Genomic DNA, 20,877 nt, shown 5'->3' with positions numbered 1-20,877 from the left:
TTCACCCCCATCCTATGTGTTAAGGTTCTGTATTCCTTGTTCGGCTTTACACGGTGAGCATGGCTAGCGATGGTGGGTTTTGGCGACACGTGAAAGTCCTCTCAACTGTACCAGGCTTTTGATCTGGGGTGGTGGGCACCAGGATGGAACCCAGGGACTTAAGCATGCTAGGCAAGAATTCTGCCACTGGCATGCACCATAGACGTCTTCTTTTAAAGTTTTGAGGCAGAGTTTGGGCAAGCTGTTCTCTTGAATGTAAAGTTACTCCAGGCAGGCCTTGAACTTCCAGCCCTCAGTCTCCTGAGCCACGGAGATTATAGACCCGTGCCATCAAGGCCTGCTTTTGATTTAAGTTTTTGTTGTTGTTGTTTTTTTTAAAGATAAATGAGACTGAAGTTTGTTTTCTGGAGACCAAGGCAGTAGCTTAGTTTGCAAAGTGGTTGCTCAGCAAACATTAGGACCTGAGCCGGGATCTGCACTGCAAGAAGCTACATGCAGCTAGTGTGGTATGTCTGTGATCAGTCTATGGCCTCCATATATACACATGCACAGACATGTACACATGAATACGTATGTATATACATATATGCACCCCATGCCACCCTACCCTATCCAACCCCTCCACAAAACATTACTGTCTGATCCCAACCTGTGTGGATGGAGAGTGCTTTAAAACCGTTCTAAAAAACATCAGATTTGTGATTTCTAGGCACTGGCCAGTGGGAGGATGGGGGTTTATTTGGTTTACTATGAGAATCTAAGTGTTTATATATGTATGTCATGTGTGTGGTGTGTTAAGTATACGCATACACATTCGTGTGTAAACGCATATTCACTTATATACACATATGCCAATATTTCAACCAGAGGCTGCCTTAGTGGGAGTTTGTTGCTGTGACAGTACCTGAGATGGGGTAAATGATAACAAAAGAAACTTAGTTCTCACAGGAGGCTGGGAAGTTCAGGATCGAGGCACTGGCAGTCAAGGATGGTGTACTGGCTGGTTTGGGGCCTCAACTTGACACAGGCTAGAGTCATCGGAGAGGAAGGAACCTCAAGCTGAGGAAATGCCCTAAGATCCAGCTGTAAGGCATTTTCTTAATTTGTGATCAATGGGGAGGGACCAGCCCATGGTGGGTGGTGCCATCCCTGGGCTGCTGGTCCTGGGTTCTATAAGAGCAGACTGAGCAAGCCAGGGGAAGTAAGCAAACCAGTAAGCAGCTGCCCTTCATGGCCTCTGAATCAGCTCCTGCCTCCGGGTTCCTGCCCTGCTTGAGTTTCTGTGTTGACTTTCTTTGGTGATGAACAGTGATGTGGTAGTGTAAGCCAAGTAACCTTTCCTCCTCAACTTACTTTTTGTTTATGGTGCTTCATTGCAGCAAAGGAAATCCTAACTAAGACAGATGGTATCACATGTCTGTAATTCCCAAACTTGCCAGGCAGAGGCAGGAGGATTACAAATTCAGTTTAGCATAGGCTACCTAGCCAGACCTTATTTACACCAAAGCAACAGGGCTTCTTTGCCGTGCTTTAACATGGGAATGGGCTTCGCCCAGTGGGAGGCGCAGGAAGAGCAGGAGTGGAACTGTTTCTTTACAGCTAACCCAGCCCTCTAATAACAACTTAGCTCACTCTTGGCAGGGACGGTCTCATGACTTAGTTATCTCCTAAAGGTCCCCTCTCAGGAAGGTCCTAATGGCAAGGAAATTTCATCAGGCATTTCAGAGAGGATGCCCACACCATGGCAGATGCACATATATTACAGGGCACATCTTTTTGGAATAGCCAGAGAATACATTACTAACTGGCTGGGGCGCCCCAGGTGAGCATTCCGGTACTGAATCAATTAGCAGCATTCCTTCTTTATCAGATGAGAAATTCTTGGCCGTTTGACTGGACTCCTATGGCCACTTTCTGTGCCGCAGCCCACACGTGAGTTTACATAAAGGTATCCACAGTGCAGTAGCAATCCGACTTCAAACACTCCAGGTATCTCGCTGTCTTTCTTAACCCTACCTCCTCAGGGCTGTCAGATGGGAGTTGGCACACAGATGTCTTAACAGAAGCAGCAGATTGCAAAATATACAAGAGAGCTGTTCTGAAGAGTTGCCAAATAGAAATAAGGATCACGAACTCCAGGGGCTGACAAAAGTTTGGACTGATGTGTCTCATTCCCACACTATAGACAGCACAAATCTCTCAATTTATTTGTTGGGTTTTGTTTCCTTTTGTTTTGGAAACAGAGTCTGGCTATGTGCCCAAGCTGGCCTTAAATTTGCCATCCTCCTGCCTCTGTCTCCTGAGTGCTGGTACTAAAGCCACATGCTACCATGCCTGGTTTCAAGAACTCGTTCTTAAGGATAATTCCTAACAGCCAAACCTTATTAGGTCATCCTCATCTACTGTGGTCAGGTCAACTAGGGAGAGTGATAAGAGACCTCCAGGGGATTGTACCAAGCAAAGATTGCAGTCATGTGTGTAGGCAAGGGTTAGGACAGAGATGAAATTTGAGAAGATGAAGCAAGATGGCTCAGTGGTAACAAGTTGTCTTCTGACCTCCATTTACACACACACACACACACACACACACACACACACACACTAAATAAATAAACAAACAAACAAATAAATCTAGTAAAAATGAGGGAGAAAGTCTTGGGATAGATTCAAAACAGAACATGGTATGTAGCTATTTCTTCTGAATTAATTTTCTCCAAGTAGCCAGGCATAAGACTCGGGAAAAAGATTTATCTCAGTGGTAGATAAATGTGTACAAGGCCTGGGGTTCGATCCTCAGCTCAAAAAAAAAAAAAAAAAAAGAGATTTACAAGGCCCAGGAAGCTTAGAAAGTTACAAAACTCACAAGCTAGCAACCCCACTTATATAAGCATGAAACAATTGCACCTGAAGGAGATTCTCTTAGGTGTAGCTACTCGACTCTAGGGATGCAGATTGTGAGCTGGGGTGCGCTTTATGATGGTCCAGCTGCTTTCAGTCACCTGTGCTCCTGTAAGGAACCCCAATGAACTAGTTGGTTCAGCAGGCTGGACTCAGTAGAACTGTTTCTTTTGCCTGCTCTTGGAGTGCTAACTGGAGTACACAGAGCTTTGTTCATGCCTCTCAGGGAGAAGCCTTGCCACGCGAGCTATGAGCAGCAGCCTACTAACATGCAGCAATATTTTTGTTAAAGGAATACCTATTTCCTTTAACTATATTTAACTATATAACTTAACTATAAAGTTAAGACCGATGTGGCTGAGCATTGTAGCACACATTTATAATCCTAGTACTCTAGAGGCTGAGGCAGGGGGATTATTTGAACCTGGTTCAAGATCACCATGGGCTACATCTGAAGAAACTCACTGTCTCAACAAACAAATAAAAATACCCTCTTAAAAACAAAAAAAGCTCAAACAAAAACCAAGACAAAACAAAAAGAGCTAGGTGTGGTAGATTTTATACACACACATAATCCCATCACTTAGGAATAGAGACAGGAGGATCAGGATCAGGAGTTCAAGGTCATCTTCAGCTACACAATGAGTTTGAGGTCAGCCTGGGCTGCTATATAAAATCCTGTATAAAAAGAAGAAAGAGTAATGTATGGAGAGCTGTGTTCTTGAATTCCTGAATAGAACACAGGTCTGCCTGCCTGTGTGCAGGCTGGGAACCAAGGCTGCTTCTCTAAGTCAAGAGACTGACAGGCAAAGTGTGTGTTTGTGATTCTCATTCTCAAATAGCACTATACTTGAGTGTGACTTGTGGGAGCTAGGTTTTAGCCTATGTTCTGGTGGTAATTGAAATGTTGTTAGAGATTCACATTAGCACTGCAAGATGTACTTAGTTCTGACTGAAACAGCAAGAGGCAAATCAGGTGCAAAATTCTGAAGTTGCCTGAGCAAGAAACAAACTGTGAAAAGAACATAGTCACTTGGTGACTTTTAAACATGCTTTACTCAAAATAAGCTCCTAAGAGGTGGAGGAAGGGTCAGTGAGGAAAAGCTCAATGCAGGAATTTACTCTGAAGAAGCAATGTTGTGAGTTTGGTAACTTCTATAGTGTTGTCCCTAATCTCATTAGAGGGGGACATTGGCAGGACATCAAGGCCAACTCACTGTTTAGAGTGTCTGAACTTGACCTGACCCATCTAAAGTTGAGAAGATGCAGGCATTGGTATAGAGTGGAGGAGAAAGAACAGAGAAATGGGTCTGTACAGGGCAGAGCTGCTCTGCTGTGGATGGGAAGAAGGCATGTCTAAGTTGCTTTTGGGAACCCAGAGGACACTCTCCACAAGGTACTCTGCAGAAAACCAAGAGAGAGGTGACAGCTAGAGACAGTGCCCGGATCCTGAGACTTGCAGCCAGCCACTCAAACAAGTCCAAGTCTCTATGAATGACTGGAAATCCTGGCGAGAGGAGACACAAGCTCCTGTCAACCCTTGATCCACTCAGAACAAACCTCCAGGGCAACCGCACTGGGGAGACAGAAACACGCCAGTCCTGGGTTCTCCTCCTCCTCCTCCTCCTTTCTTTATGAACTGGAAAGAGGAGCCTGATGATGGAGGGTGGGATTTCCTTCCCCTTCAGGGAGTACAGAGCCTGCCTGCCTGGGAAGAGTGGGTTTTGTTTGTTTTGTTTTGAAGTGCTTGAGATCAAACCAGGGACCCCACACAGCTAGGCAGACACACTATGGTGGAACTACATCCCCAGCTCAAGGCCTTATTTTGAAGGAAGCTTGAATGAAATTTTGACCCAAATGTTACCATTCACCTTTAAGTCCTATAATTGGGGGCCAAAGTGACTACAAGATTTTTTTTTTTTTTTAAATTTATTACTTCTGAGCCATCAGAAAAGTTACAAGATTGTCCCATGCTGGGTCAGATCTGTTCCTCCAAGATTTCTGCTGAAGGGACAAGGACAGCCTCCACCTGCCATCCATCCCAGCAGTATTTGGTGACTCTGTGATGGTGTTACTGAGTGGCAGCAGTGTGTTTACTCACATCCACCAAGTCTTCTGGCAGAGGCACACCTCAGATGGGGAGGCCAGCTGTAGAAGACCTGGGGACAGTGGAGGCTGGAAATTGGGGCAGGGAGGGTGGTGGATGTCTGGAAGCCAAGTGAAGCAGAGATTTGCAGAGAAAGTTGACAACTACCCTCCAAGCCTTGGCTTTTGCTTCTGGATCTCCACATTCGTGTAAACCAACAAAAATGAGTGCGTTGTCTGCCCCCATTTGCTCTCACTATTATATAGTTCGTGGGGTTGTTGGAAGAAGTGCCTAGTTTCCTATGGCCTGTTTCAGAGTTTGTGAGATTGGTATGGCAGCTTGAGAGAATTCCAGAGTGGAATTTGCTTCACACCTTGGCTGGGCAAGCTGTCAGACAGCCGGCCTGTCTGGAAATGTGTTAGCATCCCCATTACTTGGAGTAACCACAGGCTCTGATCCTCAATCCCTCTGCCTCCTTTGACATTTAATGTTCAAAGTTTATGTCACATCTTGAAGCTCGAATTTTCTTCTTATTTCTCCCACCAGCTAAGCTTTCCACTGTATCACCTGAATTTCTTTCTATGTCATTTTTTTCCTTTCCATTTTTGGCCAAAGATTTATTTATTTAGTACAAAATTCTTTGTATCACTGAGTTCTGCTGTAATAATTCTTACATGTTATTTTATGTGTTGCATAAATATATCAGAAGGATAGACACATCTCGGCTATCCCATGAACTGCTCCAAGAGACTGAAGAATGTAGATAATGTATTTCCTTGTATCATGGAAGAACTAGTCCCTTGCATATTTCCAAAGTTTAATCTTCCTTCCTTATCAATTTTTCTACTTTTTAAAAAAATGTTTCTATTATTAAAAATTATGAAACTAGTGCCTAGCCTACGGAACACAGACAAGCAGTAAGAAAGGTGAAAACATCCCGTGACTTTTTTCCTCTCACATCTTTCTGAATTTTATGCAGCATTTTAAAATATACCCCAGCGACCTCACTAAATTAATTTGATATTGAAGATGAGATGTTATTCAACAAAAGGTCCCCCCAAACCCACAAGATGGTAGGGGCTCGGGATGGCTCGTATCCTGCGCACGGAACCCTGCATCCGGAGCCCTCTTCCGAGGTGTTTAGCTTCCCTACGGCACCTTATCCTCCAGCCACCTGGGCCTGAGAAGCCAAGGGCAAACACAGCAGCGGGTCGGGGCGGGGACGGAGAGGAGGAGCTACAGTGCCGCTACCAATCAGAGCTCTGCTATGTTCGCACTTGCCAACCAATGAGGGAGCTCTGAGACGACCTTTCCTTAAGCAACCCATCAGCAGACGCGCCCTGACCGACAGTCCGCGTTACTCTCGGCCCATAGGGCCATAGCCCCGCCCCTCCAAGACCCCACCTAAGGAGACCCCGCCCCTATAATCCCCGCCCCCGTGTGACCCCGCCCCTCGAGCCTCCACCCCCGGGACGGGGCCGAGGCGGGAGGTGCGGCGGGTGCAGGGAGCTGGTTCGTCCTGCTCTGCGGCGGCGGATCGGATCTGCCTCCCGATTGTCCTTAGCTGCGATCCCGAGCTGTGAGCTGTGAGCTGGGGAGCTGAGCCGCGGCGCGTGGACCGCGGCTGCCGAGCAGGTAGGGGGCACGGGGACTCCGGCGCCTCTCGAGGTCCCGGCTCCTGCGGCCGCGCTCCCGGGAGCCCCCGCCGGCCTCCAGGCGCCTCGCGGTAGCACCTTGCGCAGAGGCGGGCGGAGGAGGGGGTGCGGGTGCGGGCGGACCCTGGGACTGTGGGGCGCTGCGGGACGCGGCGGCACAGCCAAGGCGGGAAGACCTGTGGGAGATGAGGCTGCGGAGGACTAAGACCTGCTAAGTAGTGAAAGCCTTTTTTTTTTTTTTACCCCCTTGGGCCAGAAGACGTCTTTACTTGAGTCGTGTTTAATTCAGGGTTATTAGCCTCTAGGCACTGCGGAGTTCACGGGGTTCCCTGCGATGTTATTTGCTCTTTTACTTAAAGTAGAATTTGTTTAGGGACGTTTCCCTAAGTGACAAGTGGACCCAGCACAGTGACTGGTGACTCACCTTTGTCTGGGCTGAAGTGGGGAGGGAAGGGTGAAAGGAATGGAGGAGGAATGTTCAGACGATGCCCGCGCAGGTTCGAGAGTCCTGTAGGGGTGGACCTGCCGCTGTCATGCCACGGGGGGGGGGGTAGAATTGTGGTCCCCCCCAGCTCCTCCTTCCCTCTCTCCCTCCCTCTCTCCCCTTTTCTCAATCTCTCTTTCTCTCCCTTTCTTTCTTCCTTCCTTCCTTCCTTCCTTCCTTCCTTTCTTTTCTTTTTCTCTTCCTCCTCCTCCAACCAACAGCATTAAAAGAGAAAAGCCTTTAAAAAAGCAATCTGTGGGCCTGAGGCTTCAGGACTGCACCTGCTGCTCCTTTAGTAAGACTTGGATACTTGGCAGACAGAGCCTAGGCAATTCAATACGTGATTGGATGGGCTTAGGGAGGAGTACCTTGAATGGCCGTTAACTTTTCTTTAACCTGCCCAGTACGCCATCTGTCCACAGGTGAAATGATGCCGCTCACTGAGGTTTAGAGGGCTAGCATCTGTGGCGCGGTGATGTCCTTTGAAGTGCTTTCTCCTTGCCCAGGTGCACACAGGTGCCCTTAGGTGTGTTAATAAAGCCCACAGCACTTGCCAGTCATTTTCCCCGGGGACAACTCTGCAGGGCATGCCCGTTTTACAGTCCCAAGCACTGAAAGCTCTTGTGATGAAAGAAGCCTTAGCGCCGCCGACACTTACCTGCCACTTTATCTGCCATCTGGGTAAGGCTCGAATTTATCAAGCACAGTGCAGGGTCAGAGATGGCGATTTTCAAGAAATCTGGCTCTTGGTTTTTCTAGGCTGCTACTTGTGATAGTTTGACCTCAGAGAGGTCATTTTCCACATAGGCAGAATAAGACAAGGTAGTGCTTCATGAGAGTCTATTGAAATATTTTGGGGAGGGGCCTTTGCAAATCCAAGAGCTTTACCCTTGCACATCTAGCTTAGCTGTGTCTTTCAGGAGTTTTGTGAATTGATCTGGAATAACGGGAATGCGTTTTGATGGATATTGATTGTAAGATGACTTTGGGGGAAGTCTTTACATTTATGGAAGGATTAAAAATGTAGCAACCTTTTTTTTTAGAATAACTCAAGCATAGGAATGTAGGGGGTCAGTGTTGGGGTGCTGTCAGGCTTGGAGAACTTTAGAAGATTCTTAGGTTTCGTTAAAGGAATTGGAAATATTGAAATATCTCATGAATTATTAAATGAGACTGTTCTTGTGAATTAATCCTTTTTGTGTTTTATGTAACGCACTGTGGTATATTACAGGTATACTACATGTTATTATAACTTATTTGTGAAACATACAAGAAAACCTTGCAGGGTTTAACAATCCTTTTGTATCTGTCCTTCTGTCTATCAGCCAATCTATCTCTTCCTTCCCCTCCTTCCTTTCTAGTTCCGAATCTGCCTTCTGAGACAGGTTGTTATGTAGCCCAGAGTGGCTTTGAAGTTGAACTGATGCTCCTGCCTCTGCCTCCTGAGTACTGGAATTACAGAACTGTCCACTGGGACAGGCTGTTTCTTCATGCTTTGGTGTTTTGTTGTTGTTGTTGTTGTTGTTGTTGTTGTGTGTGTGTGTGTGTGTGTGTGTTTTACTTTCATTCCCTTGTCAACTGAAAATTTGAAGCAGACATTTCTGTAACAGAACTTGTGACTACTAATCTTAAAGCCCCAGTCCCTTCCATGTGCCCAGTTCTCCTGCAGGTGGGAAATGGAGATTTGCCTGTTCCTACTGAGGGCTTCCCCCACCCCATCTAGTCGCTTTTGCATTTTTCCCAAAATTATTTAGGGCATTATATGAGTTCCACTAAATGGTGTGCCTGGTGCTGCTGTCGACACCTTCATTATTTTGATTTTACCATTTTATTAGGGTTACTATTATTGCTGTAAACATTTCAGTGACAAAGATGCATGTGTAGAGGGCAGCAGTTTTCTATGACAGTGAATGACCAGGGAGCTTTATTAAACAGGAGTATTTGGAAGGACACGATGGTTGAATTCAAAGTGATGAAATTTCGGGTGCTTTCATGAGTAACCTCTATTGTGAGCTTCCTGGTCCTCTTTGTGGCCAGTAATGACCCAAACCAGAGTGAAGATTTATAGGTCGGTGTTTGTGTAAACTCAAGCTTTTTTTTTTTTTTTTAAGGCTTTGTTTTGCTTACATTTTATATGACCGGGGACTAAGCTACTTGAGTGTATCTTGGATTTTCTTTTCTTAGATGACTTGTTTCTTTAAAAGACGTGGTGAAAAAATAAATAAATAAAAAAAAAAAGACGTGGTGAAGTGAACGTGGTAAGGTTGTGTGCCCCGCGTTGTGGGTGAATGTTTTGCTGGTAAAATGTTCCCTTTAGGTCTGCAATTTTTTTTTCCCCTTGAACATTCACTTAATGCACTTTTCTATGGTTTGCCTTATCAGGAGAGATGAATAGGAGTCTTGCTCTCTCTGGTGATTGGCGCTATTGGTTGGGCTTGCTATTGATTGGATTGCCTTTTATTAGTTGTTGCAAGAAGGGGAATGAGTAAACGGCTGTCCCTTTGACTGCAGCACTTATTTTAGGTAAGCACATGGCAGTGTTCTTGGAGAATAAAGGCTACATGGAAGTTGTTGTGCGGTGGCTCATACCTCAGTCCCACTTCAGAGGCTGAGACAGGATGATTGCTGGGGGCTTAAGGACAGCTTGATGGTGGGAGAGGAGGAAGGAGAGTGGGGGGAGATGGGAGGGAGAGAGAAAGGGAGGAAGAGGGAAAGAGAGAGAAAGACATCCAAACAATACCCCCTCTCCAACAGCAGGTATTTTCTTTGGGGAGATACTTTGATGAAAACACTAGCTTTTTAAAATGTAAGTTTTGGAAAGCCCTTAGGGGATTGGCCTGAGTTTATTTCAGGTCCACTGACCCTACACTTTCTAGGGATCACCTCTGCTGCTCAGGGCCTTTGATGGTGATGTGGCAGTGGGGAAGTGAACAGGCTCCGACCCTCTGGGGAAGGTGGTTCTTGGCATCACTGCCAGTCCTTGGGATGTGTGGGCAGCAGACAGTGAGCGCCTCTCGATGGCAGCCCTGGAGTCAGCTGCCTGGATTCCCCTCGGAAGCAGCATCCAGGCCAGTGTGCATGGCACAGCTTTAAGGCTCTCTTGAAGGCCAGACTTAGGCTAGGTGTGCTCCAATTATGTTTTCAGTTTTGTGTCTTTCCTATAGGGTCTCACTGTGTAGGCCAGCCTAGTGTCTCCAAATCACCATCCTTCTTTACACCCAGCTTCAGTTTTTGAAATAAGTGGAATCCCGGACTTTCTCAATCTAATGACCAGGTATGTAAGTAAGCAGCTTTAAGCAGTGTGTATTTGGGCTATGGTAGGTGCATGGCTGTGTAACTCTGAGTCTTCTTTTTTAAAAGCCCCGATTGAGACGTGTATGCCCTGTAAAGTTCACCTGTTGAGTGGCTCAGGTTGAGAACTTAGGCTGGGAACAGGGTTTGGCTCTGTGAAGAGCAGGACCAGCAGGGAGCTGTGAAGGGCAGGAGCAGCCACATTGTTGGTCAGCATTATTTGTGACTTAAACTCTCTTGGGAAGAGATTTTCTGTATGTGTATCTAAAGCAGTCTGAATCTCAAGAATCAGTTAGTTTTGAGGGGTGTGACTTTTTTTTCGGCAAATGGAAGCTTGTTGAAATGGTATCAAAACTTGAGTTGAGCTCAGGGATTAATGGAGCTATGGGCCGGATTTATCCTGCTACCACTGGCCATATTGCTCAATTTCTTCCTAATATGTCTTCTGATTTAGCTTCTGAACAGCCAGCATAGACTTTTAGCATAGTTCAAATTTAGCTCAGTTCCTAGGCGAGCCCATACTATCTGCTCTCTTTCCTGAGGATCCCCTCACCCTCACTTGGTGCCAATACCCCCATAGGTACCAAAATCTAAGGCTGGATGCTCAAGTTCCTGGTACAGAATGGCCTATATTTGTGTGTAGCCCTCATGCTTTGAATCATCTCTAGATTTCAAGGGCCATCAGATCCATTCCTATCCATTCCTATTTACACTGTGGTGTAAATGGCACCCGAGGAGCTGTTTAGGGGATGATGCTTGGTCTACCTACAACTTTTCTGACCCACAGTGCATTGAATCCTCTGATGGGGAAACGCTCAAGTGCACAGGTGTAACTGTGCTTGACTGATTGATTTGTTTCCAGGCTCGGTTGTTGTAAATTTTTTAAATTACATTTGTATATTCATCTATTGCATGTGCACATGCATGCATCTATTTGCCACAGTGAGGGATATGTCAAAGGACAGCTGGAGTTGCTTACCACATGGGTTCCAGGAATCAAACTCAGATCACCAGGTTTGGTAGCAAATGCCCTTACCCACTGTGCCATCTCACTGGGTCCTGACCCCCCCCCCCCCCCAAGTGTAGCATAGTCAAAATACAGATTAGGACTCTTTTCAAGTTTGGGAGAGAAGCTGATGAGAATTTGGGGCCTGTGGGTAGCGAGGAAATACATTGACATTATTTTGAAATATTTAGAGTCATTTAAACTAGGATAGAACCCTACATTTTAGGTTTTTCAAAATGGTGATCATTTCACCCCTAACATAAAATATAGGCTAGTGACTCTCAAATCTTGGTGTACCTTGAAGTTACATGTAGGCCTTGTGAAAATGTGACCCACTGCCTTATTCCAGAGTGTCTGATTTGGTTGGCCCATGCTGCTTGTAATTCTGCTAAGTTCAAGTTAATGTGATGCTGCTGACATGTGAAAACCAGTGACTGAATCCTAGGGGGAGATACAGCCTTTGGAGTTTGAAAGATGCTGATTTGAATGTAATCCTTACCACTTCCTAAGGACAGTGCTTTAGGCAAATCTCTCTCTCTCTCTCTCTCTCTCTCTCTCTCTCTCTCTCTCTCTCTCTCACACACACACACACACACACACACACACACACACACACACACACACACAAACACCCTTTGTTAATTTCATACATGAACACAATGCAGTTAAACCATCCACATCCCCACTTCCCCTTCTAACTCCTCTTGGCTTGGACCCCCCTCCCTACCTCGCCCCAACACATCCTCCTTCTAACCTCATTTCTATTTCCTCATCCTCCTTCCTCCTCAGTGAAGGAGGACACCTGAAGAAAAGGGAGTCTGGCTTCAGTCTCCCGGTAATCCTTCACCTGACGAAAGCTCCTCACATGGGGGTGGGTCCTTGTGGGCCCCTCCCCAGTTCATGTTGGAGTGTGACTGGTGTGATCTTGTCCAGGTCTGTGAGGTCACCAAGAGCTGCTGAGTCTGTGACTGCAGTGGCCCTGTCATGTCCTCTACTTTTCATCTCTAAAGTGTAAATACTGGTTGGTATTAAAGGAACTTTTATGCTCCTGGATTGTGCTTGGTGGGTGATGAGCTTGCAGTAAGGATTGGCTTTTAACCCCAGAAAGCAGTTAGGGTTTGAAACAATGGGATTCCCAAGTCTTATCAATTGAAGGAAGATCCTTAAAGACAGGATTTTACATTGATCTTCACTTCCCTGCACCACACTGGGAAATAGTATGTGAACTCGATCACTGTTTAGGGAACACCTGAGTAGCTTTTAGAGATGTAGAATAGTCATATTCAGGATGCCCTTCTCCAAGGTTGAACTAATTTGTTAAGAGTATTTTGGACTCTCAGAGTAAGCCTGGTGGTCTGTGCAGCAAGGCATTTTTTTAAAAGAGGGATGGCCTCTTTACGTTTTGTGTGTATATGTGAGGGATTACATATATGTGTGTGGGTCTTCGTGCATATGTGTGTTTGTGTATGTGTTGTATTCAGAGGACAACCAAGAGTGTGGTTCCTCAGGAGCCACCCACCTTGTGTTTTGAGTGGTCTCTTACTGGCCTAGGGCTTAGTAAGTAGGTGGCCAGCCAGCCTGGGATCCCCCTCCACCTCCCCTGTTCTGGGATTGCATATGTGGGCCACTATGACTGGCTTTTTCACGTGAGTGCTGGGATTGAACTCAGGTCCTCATGTTCGCACAGCAAACACTTTCCGGTTTGAGCTCTGTCTACAGCACTCTCAGTATTTTTGAGGCTGTCTTGGAATGTTCTACCTATATGTTCAGTTTCCCAAATGCTGGGATCACAGGTATGTGCCCCCAAGATGGACAGTAACAGAGTTTTTAAGGTTGTTCATGAGTGAAATTACAGGACGTTCCTGGCAGCACCTCTTGGACGCTGCCCACCTGCAGTAATTCGGGGACTGTACTCCGTGACCTTGAATGCGGTTCTTAGAACCTCAGTTTGTCACATGCCTGATTCATTTCTCTCTGCAGAGCTGAGACCCCATCTCTTTGGCGATCTTCTGCAAGTAGAATCCCTTTCTCTATGACGGTTACGGTCCTGTGGTTTTATTTCCTTTGTGGCAGCTACCATGCTCTGACTTTTGCCTCGTTGCCATGGTTTCCTCCATCGGATTGTAAACTCTGAGATCAAGGATGTCACCTTTGATGCTGGGACCCCCGGCATGGGGCACAACGGCTGGTATGTGGGGAATGAGTAGCTGTAGGTTAGCTGAAGAAAGGGTTCCTCCTTGGCTCGCTCTCCCTTGCCTGAGTTGGCACTCAGTTGATGTACGTACGGTTCTTGGCACACTGGCAGCACTGTTCATGGAGAGTGTTACTTCTTCCCTGGCCTCCCTCACCTACTTCTGTCCATGTCTCTGCCCCGCCGCTCACCCTGTCGGTGTGAATGCCTTGTTTGGAAGCGCCCACTGCTGCGGTGTTCTGGCTCATGTTCTCGCCAGCCGCTGTTTCCCACATTCTTCCTGGAGCTTCACATTTTCTGACTTCATAATTTTTTCCAATCCAGTGCAACAGGTGGAACCATGCAGACGCAGAAGGACATGCTAGCTCTCTCATTTGTTTTTTCTCGTTGCTCACACAGCCATGTGTTCTGTCATATGCTTCTCAACCAAGTGGGATTTGCCTTCCCCTTTGTGGTTTGAGCATTTATTCGTTTTCACTGATTTTTCTACTAGGGGTCCCTGCCCGTTTCCCTGCCTTTCTGTCCTAATTTATAGAAATCACCCTCTCCTTTGATTTTAGATTGTTGACAGTATCTGTTTCTCTGGAGCTTGATCCCCAATATTAAAAAAAGTCTTGTTTTACATTACAGGTTTTTCTTCAAAATCCTGTTCTGAAAAAAATTGTCATTTTGCTATCCTTCTGTTTTCACTTCCTTCCATCTTGTCTAGAAAATATATTTCCTTAAAAAAAAAAGGCATCTTTCTACATTAAAAAAAAAAGTGCAGGGTTAATTTTCCTCAGTGTCTTTTATTAAATTGCCTCAAGGGTGGTGATGCTAATTCTGTTCTAGACCAAGAGACTTTTCTGCCACTCACCAGTCTCTGGGGTCTCTGTGTTGTTCTGATCAACCCGTTCCTATTCCAGTTCCACACTTCTGCTTTTAATGTTACTGCGGCTGGTGGGTGGATAGGTGGATGGATGGGTAGATGGTTGGTAAATGATGGTAGAGAGACATCTAGAAAGGTGAGTGCCTCCGATGTTGTTTTTCTCTAGGAAACTGTGCATAACATTGTGGATTTAATGTGTTAGATGCTTGGCAGTGCTGACTTAAAATTTCCAGTCAAGTCAGGTCAACTTGTTAATATTTCTTTAATAGTTCCCCAAATGCCATGCCTTCTGGGAGTATTTTGCGTTTGGAAAGAATTTTCAGTTGAAGTTATGTGCTTGCTTATTCTCATGAAGGTGAGTCTCTGTCCATGGCTGATGCTTCCCACCTGGCCATTCTGTCTGCAGAAGCCGCATCCCCCTGTCTCATGGATCTCCTGTCTTCCATTTCTGCTACGTTGTTCACACCTGGAAGCCTATTTTTTCTTTTAATTAGATATTTCTTATTTTAATTTCATGTGTATGTATGTTTTACTTACATGCATGTCTGTGTACTGTGTATAAGTAAGCCTGGTGCCCACAGAGGCTATTAGAGGGCATTGGATCCTCTGGAACTAGACTTACAGGCAATTAGTGAGCCACTGTGTGGTTGCTGGGAATCGAACCCAGGTCCTCTGGAAGAGTAACCAGAGCTCTTTAACTGTTAGACCATCTCCCTAGCCTCAAGCCTGTTTTTGTTTCTGTTTTTCATTAAATGTGGATAGCATTTGCTAGTGTGCATTATGAGCTGTGTATACCTATATGTATAATATATTACAACATTTTAATACCTAAAAAATAAGAACTGACCTAACTGTGCATCAGTAGGTATTTATTATTCTCTGTGGGGATTATTACTGCATAGTGAGTAAAATATAAAATCCTGTACCTAGGATAATTCTACTTTAGTAATAAAGAGTAAGTTTATGTTCATGCAAAATCCTCTTGATTATTTATAAATACCTTTTAATAAATGGTTGCTACTAATGTCCATGTTCAAAATAGCTGAAAAGTAACTTTAGTAGGCATTAAGATTATAAATGAGTTACTTTGCAATGATTCTGTTTCCCTAATTTTTCATAACATTGTAATATTTTTAAAGAAAGAAAACAGGTTTAAAAACAACTACATGATAACTGGGAGCAGGGAGGGAGTGTAGTGTCCTGGTTAGATTTATTTTTTTAGGTCAACTTTGACAAAAGCCAGTGTCATCTGGGAAGTTGAGAAAATCCTGCCATCAGGTTGGCCTGTAGGAAAGTCTGTTGGGGCATTTTCCTAATTAACGACTGATGTGGGGATGCCCAGCCACTGTGGGTAGTGTCACCACTAGGAAGGAGGTCCTGGGTTGTGTAAGAAAGCAGGCCAGAGGATTGGGAAGTTCATCGTGAGATTGTGTCTCCTAGAAACAAAAGGAAAGCAATACCTATGGTGCCTCAACAGTATGGCTGCCGAACCAAGACCTGAACAAAGAGAACAACAACACACTCACTATTGCAGAAGGAGGAAATCTCACAGGGCCCCACTTCTTGGCCAAGGACTACGGGCACCCGAGGACTACTAAGAGAAGGAGAATTAGTCTTCCCCAGGGACGAGCCCCTAATTGGTTCTCTCATTCCAAGCAGTCAGCCATGACATCATATACATACAAGTAACTTTAAACAGACTCAACAGGTTATGTTTATATAGTTATGCATTTCATACATGTCTAACACTAACAATTTTAAAAAGGTCATGAATCAGAGAGGGAGCAGAGGGGTTGGAGGGAGGAAAGGGAAGGGGGAAATGATGTAAACAACTTTTAATTTAAAATAAAAAAAGTAAAAGGCAAGTAGGTTGAGCAAGCCTTGGGGAGCCAGCCAGTAAACAGCATCCCTCCATGGTCTCTGCTTTAGGTCCTATTTCTAGGTTCCTGCCCTGAGTCCTGCCTGGACTTCCCTCTGTGATGGGCTACAGTTGTAAGCCGAAATAAAACCACGTTGCTTTTGGTTATGGTGTTTATCACAGTGATAGAAACCCCCTAACTAGGACAGGTAGTGGAAATAGACTGTGACCTGAAGGTGAGTGTGTGCATGGATGCTTGTCGTACCCACTATCCCTCTATTTTACTGTGTGCTCAGATCTCCCAGAAAAGAGTGCCTGAGCCAAGAAGTAATAAGTGCTGCCAAAAATCTGCCTGCCCCGGGCTTCCTGGCTTCCCACTCATGGCCAGACACAGAATATTCTCAGGATGCTCTGGTGGGTGGTAGGTAGTACTTTGGTCTGTTATTGGTCTCAACTTACATGTTTTGTTCAGCGGACAAAGCAGAGAGAAGATAATGTCTGAAGGTTCATTGAAGAAGCATAGCCTTGACCTTGGATCTAGCTCATTGGAGCCAAAGTTTTCAAGCTTTGAATCAGAATCACTTTACTCACAGTTGTTCAGTTATCTGTCTGTCCGTCTGTCAGTTTTTTTGGGGAACGGTTCTGGGAGATTGGACCCAGGGCTTCATGGATGCTAAGCACGAGCTTCCCCGCTAAGCTTTGCCTCCAGCCTTTTTACTAAAACAATTTTGATATGGTGGATGTCCTGAAAAGTTCATAAGGATCCACAGAGTTCCCGGGCCTCTTTGAGTGCAGCGGGCTTGATAGCATCTTTTGCCAGTAGAGTTTAGGGCCAGCTCCTCTTATTGGTCTCCATACCAAGGTGCTGACCCTGACCCACCCTTCCCACTAACGGCTGAAGCCTGCTAGAAGCAGGAGCCTGCTGCTTCCAGACTCATCTCTGCTGCATTTCTACAAGTGAAGTTGTTCCTTTTTAGGGTATATATGTATAGTGTATGTGCATGTTATGTGTGTGGGGATGAATGTGTGTGTGGAAGCCCAAAGTGACTTTGGGAGTTTTCCTTAATCATTCTTCACCTTGGGTTCACTGAGGCAGGCTCTCTCACCTGAACCAACCCAGAGCTCAGCAATAAAGCTAGTCTGGCTTGTCAGCTTGTTCTAGGCATGCCCTGCCTTTCACCTTCTCTGTACTAAGACTACAGCCACACCCACCAAGATGTTGGAAATCTGAAGTTGGTCCTCATGCTTGCTTAGCAGAAGCTTTACGTTGGCAGCCCCTGAAGGGATGTTTCGTATGGCTAGAAAGATAGTGTCTCTGGACCCAGCGATGCCTGACCCATGCGATGTTGTTCCTTTTGTTGAAACATGTGCGATTACAGTGAAAGATACGTGTGGTATCACAGTGAACTCGCCCATGAACACACTGATCTACGTGACTCGCCCATGAACACACTGATCTACGTGATGCACTTTCCTACATCCACAAAGAGAACCCGTGAGATGCGGCATCCCTTTGTTGGAGGTGCTGTGATTCTATCACTGTGGCATCTTCAGTTAGAAAAAGGCGCCAGGGCACAGCGCCACCTGCGTTTAATGAAGGTTCAGCATGTCCTGTTTTAGTTCCTGTGAGTGGAACTCTGGTCTTGATTCGATTCGATTTCTACTTAGCAGAACTCTTCTACTGGGCGTGAGTTTCTGTTGCTTGTCTGAGACGCTCTGATCGCAGGTGGTAATCATCATCACCTGCATCCGTCCTTGGGTTCCCAGCAGGCTGGCATCTCAAAGCTTTTCTTTCATTATCTCTGAGATACAGTTAAGAGAGAGAAAGCAGCCTAAATATTTGAAAAAAAAATTAAATTAGATTTCAACATTATGAGTTGTTGTGTTATAAAACATGTCTGCTCAGGATGAGCAAACTAAATCTGTTTCTACAACACTTTTCTGTAGAAGAACGCCAAGCTAAAAGTGCGCTAGATTTTAGGAGTCGTTTGAAAGGTGACTTGTCGGGGCAGGGGAAGCCCCTGCCTCTGTATGTTTGCCGAGGTAAGTGACAGTAGACAGACAGACCATGGAGAGAGGCGGTGCAAGCTTCTTAAAAATGCATAAACATGGGAACCATGGAAAATGTGAATTTCAAAGGAAGGCAGAGGGTGGAAGCTAGACTACCTTTGTCATAGGGGAGAGGGAGGCAGGAGGCATGGAGAACGTTCTGAAGAGATAGGGAGTGGTTTTCAGGGCCCAAAGTATAGACAGTAGTTTGTGATTCTCTGGGAGTAGCCTGGGTGGGAGGAACATGCCGTAGTTAGCCTGTGACAAAGCGTCTTGGTGTGAGGTCATCCGCCTTTAATGGGCCCCCTTAATGAGGATTCAGGAAGGAGGTCCCAGGTAGCTAAGCTTCCTTTGGAAGAGCTTGCTGATGTCAGTCAGAGGAACTTCTGAGGGAGGCTCTTCTCCCCAGAGCTTGGGGGAGAGCTCTGGCTCTATTATAGGATCCCCACCCTCCGCCTTTTTTTGTTACAGTCTGAAAGTAGCTTAATTCATGTGGAATAAATATAAGGTAGAAACTACTTAGAGCTGGTAAAGGAACTGGAATAAAAAAAATTGAAACAGATTTTTTTTGTCTGTGAATTACTTATAATTATCCTGTCATGTATAATACATTGTATCTCCAGATCTGAAAAATGTATAAACATCTTTGTCTTCAAAGTACTTGTGGAATAATAAAGTAGGAGGAAACTGACCCTAATTTTTTTTATATATATATAATTATATATATATATATATATATGTATATGTTATGTGTGTAAATATAAATAAACAAGTTGAAAATATATATTATTTTTTAATGTCACTTTAGGGCCCTGACTGGCCTTGAACTTCCAGTCATCCTGCTTTTGCTTTGTGAATGCTGGGATCCTAGGTGTGCCACTGTGTGCCCACTGTGTGCCTGGCCTCTGCCTGGGACTGCTGGGGTTCTAGGATGCCCACTGTGTGCCCACTGTGTGCCTGGCCTCTGCCTGGGACTGCTGAGGTTCTAGGTGTGCCCACTGGGTGCCCACTGTGTGCCTGGCCTCTGCCTGGGACTGCTCAGATTCTAGATGTGCCCACTGGGTGCCCACTGTGTGCCTGGCCTCTGCCTGGGACTGCTGGGGTTCTAGGTGTGCCCACTGGGTGCCCACTGTGTGCCTGGCCTCTGCCTGGGACTGCTGGGGTTCTAGGTGTGCCCACTGGGTGCCCACTGTGTGCCTGGCTTCTGCCTGGGACTGCTGGGGTTCTAGGATGCTCACTGGGTGCCCACTGTGTGCCTGGCCTCTTCCTGGGACTGCTGGGGTTCTAGGTGTGCCCACTGGGTGCCCACTGTGTGCCTGGCCTCTGCCTGGGACTACTGGGGTTCTAGGATGCTCACTGGGTGCCCACTGTGTGCCTGGCCTCTGCCTGGGGCTGCTGGGGTTCTAGGTGTGCCCACTGGGTGCCTAGCTATTGCTTGCTGCTGAGGTGACAGGTGTGTTCACTGTACCTGGCGGTTGATATAAACTTGACTGACCTTCCATGGGTAAAACGGCAAACCAGCTTCTTCACTCCTTGAAGTGCCTCGTGTTGAGATGGATCAGAAATTAAGGTGTTCATGGTGCTGGTGGCTGTCTGGGTGGGGCACATCATGTTGCTGTCGGAGCTTCTGTTGGAACCCGGGCGGGCATGAGAAGGGAAGCAGAAGTCTGCAGCCCCACACTTCTGCTGGCCTATGCTCGAGAACAGGTTTTTCCACTCTGCGTCAGACCTGTTTTCATCCCTCCCAGATTCCTTCTCATAGTTTGAGTGACTGCTGAATACACCAGTATTTACTTCCTAGGTGAGGGAAGATTATGTGAGTGCCTGTGTGCATTTGTGAATCCCTGCTGGGAGCCGGTTGACTGTGGCCTGCTGCTCTGGTTTTTCCTCTTCCTTTCTCTCCAGGGTGTTTCAGAACAGTGGCCTCAGCAAAGTACTTTTTAATCACCAGCGTGTGGACTGACTGCTGAACCCACAGCAGGGGCTGCTAAATTTTTTCAACCCAGTACCTTACCTCTGCAGATGACAGCCTTGGTTTTGATCTGACATGTTCTGGATGCTTCTCATTTCCAAATGGGTTTTCAACTGGGTAACTAAGTGGCCTACTTTTGCATAAAGATAAGGTGTCCTTTAAGATAGTGAGTGGTAGGCAAAGACTGGTAAGTTTGGGTTCGGCAACAGCTGTCTGCACTGTAACAGACTAGAGCCATAGATAGTGTCTGCTGCTTGTCTGTCCTGTGCTGTATGCTAGGAACTGTGTTGACCAAGCTCTGCCAGGGTATCTGTTCATATGCTGCCAGCTCTTTGATGTCCTCTCATTTGACAGACAGAAGGATTGCATCATGAATCGTATAGCTAGCGGCCAGGCCAGGAGATGCAAACCTAAGTGACCCACACTCCAGGACATAGGAGACATGGGTGATAATGGCACAAGTAAATTCATGTTGGAAACTGCCCCCTCCAACAATTTTGTAACAACTCTGTAATCTTT

General features: G+C 45.9%; 1 protein-coding gene across 4 annotated transcripts in view; it reads left to right on the top strand.

The window, feature by feature from the left end:
• Positions 1-6,314: 6,314 nt before the first annotated feature.
• Mpp7 (membrane palmitoylated protein 7) overlaps positions 6,315-20,877 on the top strand; it is a 217,419-nt gene continuing 202,856 nt past the window's right edge. For all 4 annotated transcript variants that reach the window (XM_036188122.1, XM_036188121.1, XM_036188120.1 and 1 more), the window contains exon 1: positions 6,315-6,619. The gene's annotated coding sequence lies outside the window, so the exon portion shown is untranslated. The remainder of the gene's footprint in view (positions 6,620-20,877) is intronic.

The sequence above is a fragment of the Onychomys torridus genome, chromosome 5 (assembly GCF_903995425.1).
Source record: "Onychomys torridus chromosome 5, mOncTor1.1, whole genome shotgun sequence".
NCBI classification, from domain to species: Eukaryota; Metazoa; Chordata; class Mammalia; order Rodentia; family Cricetidae; genus Onychomys; species Onychomys torridus.
The sequence above is the reverse complement of the archived record's forward strand: the minus strand, read 5'-3'. Positions and strand labels throughout refer to the sequence as shown.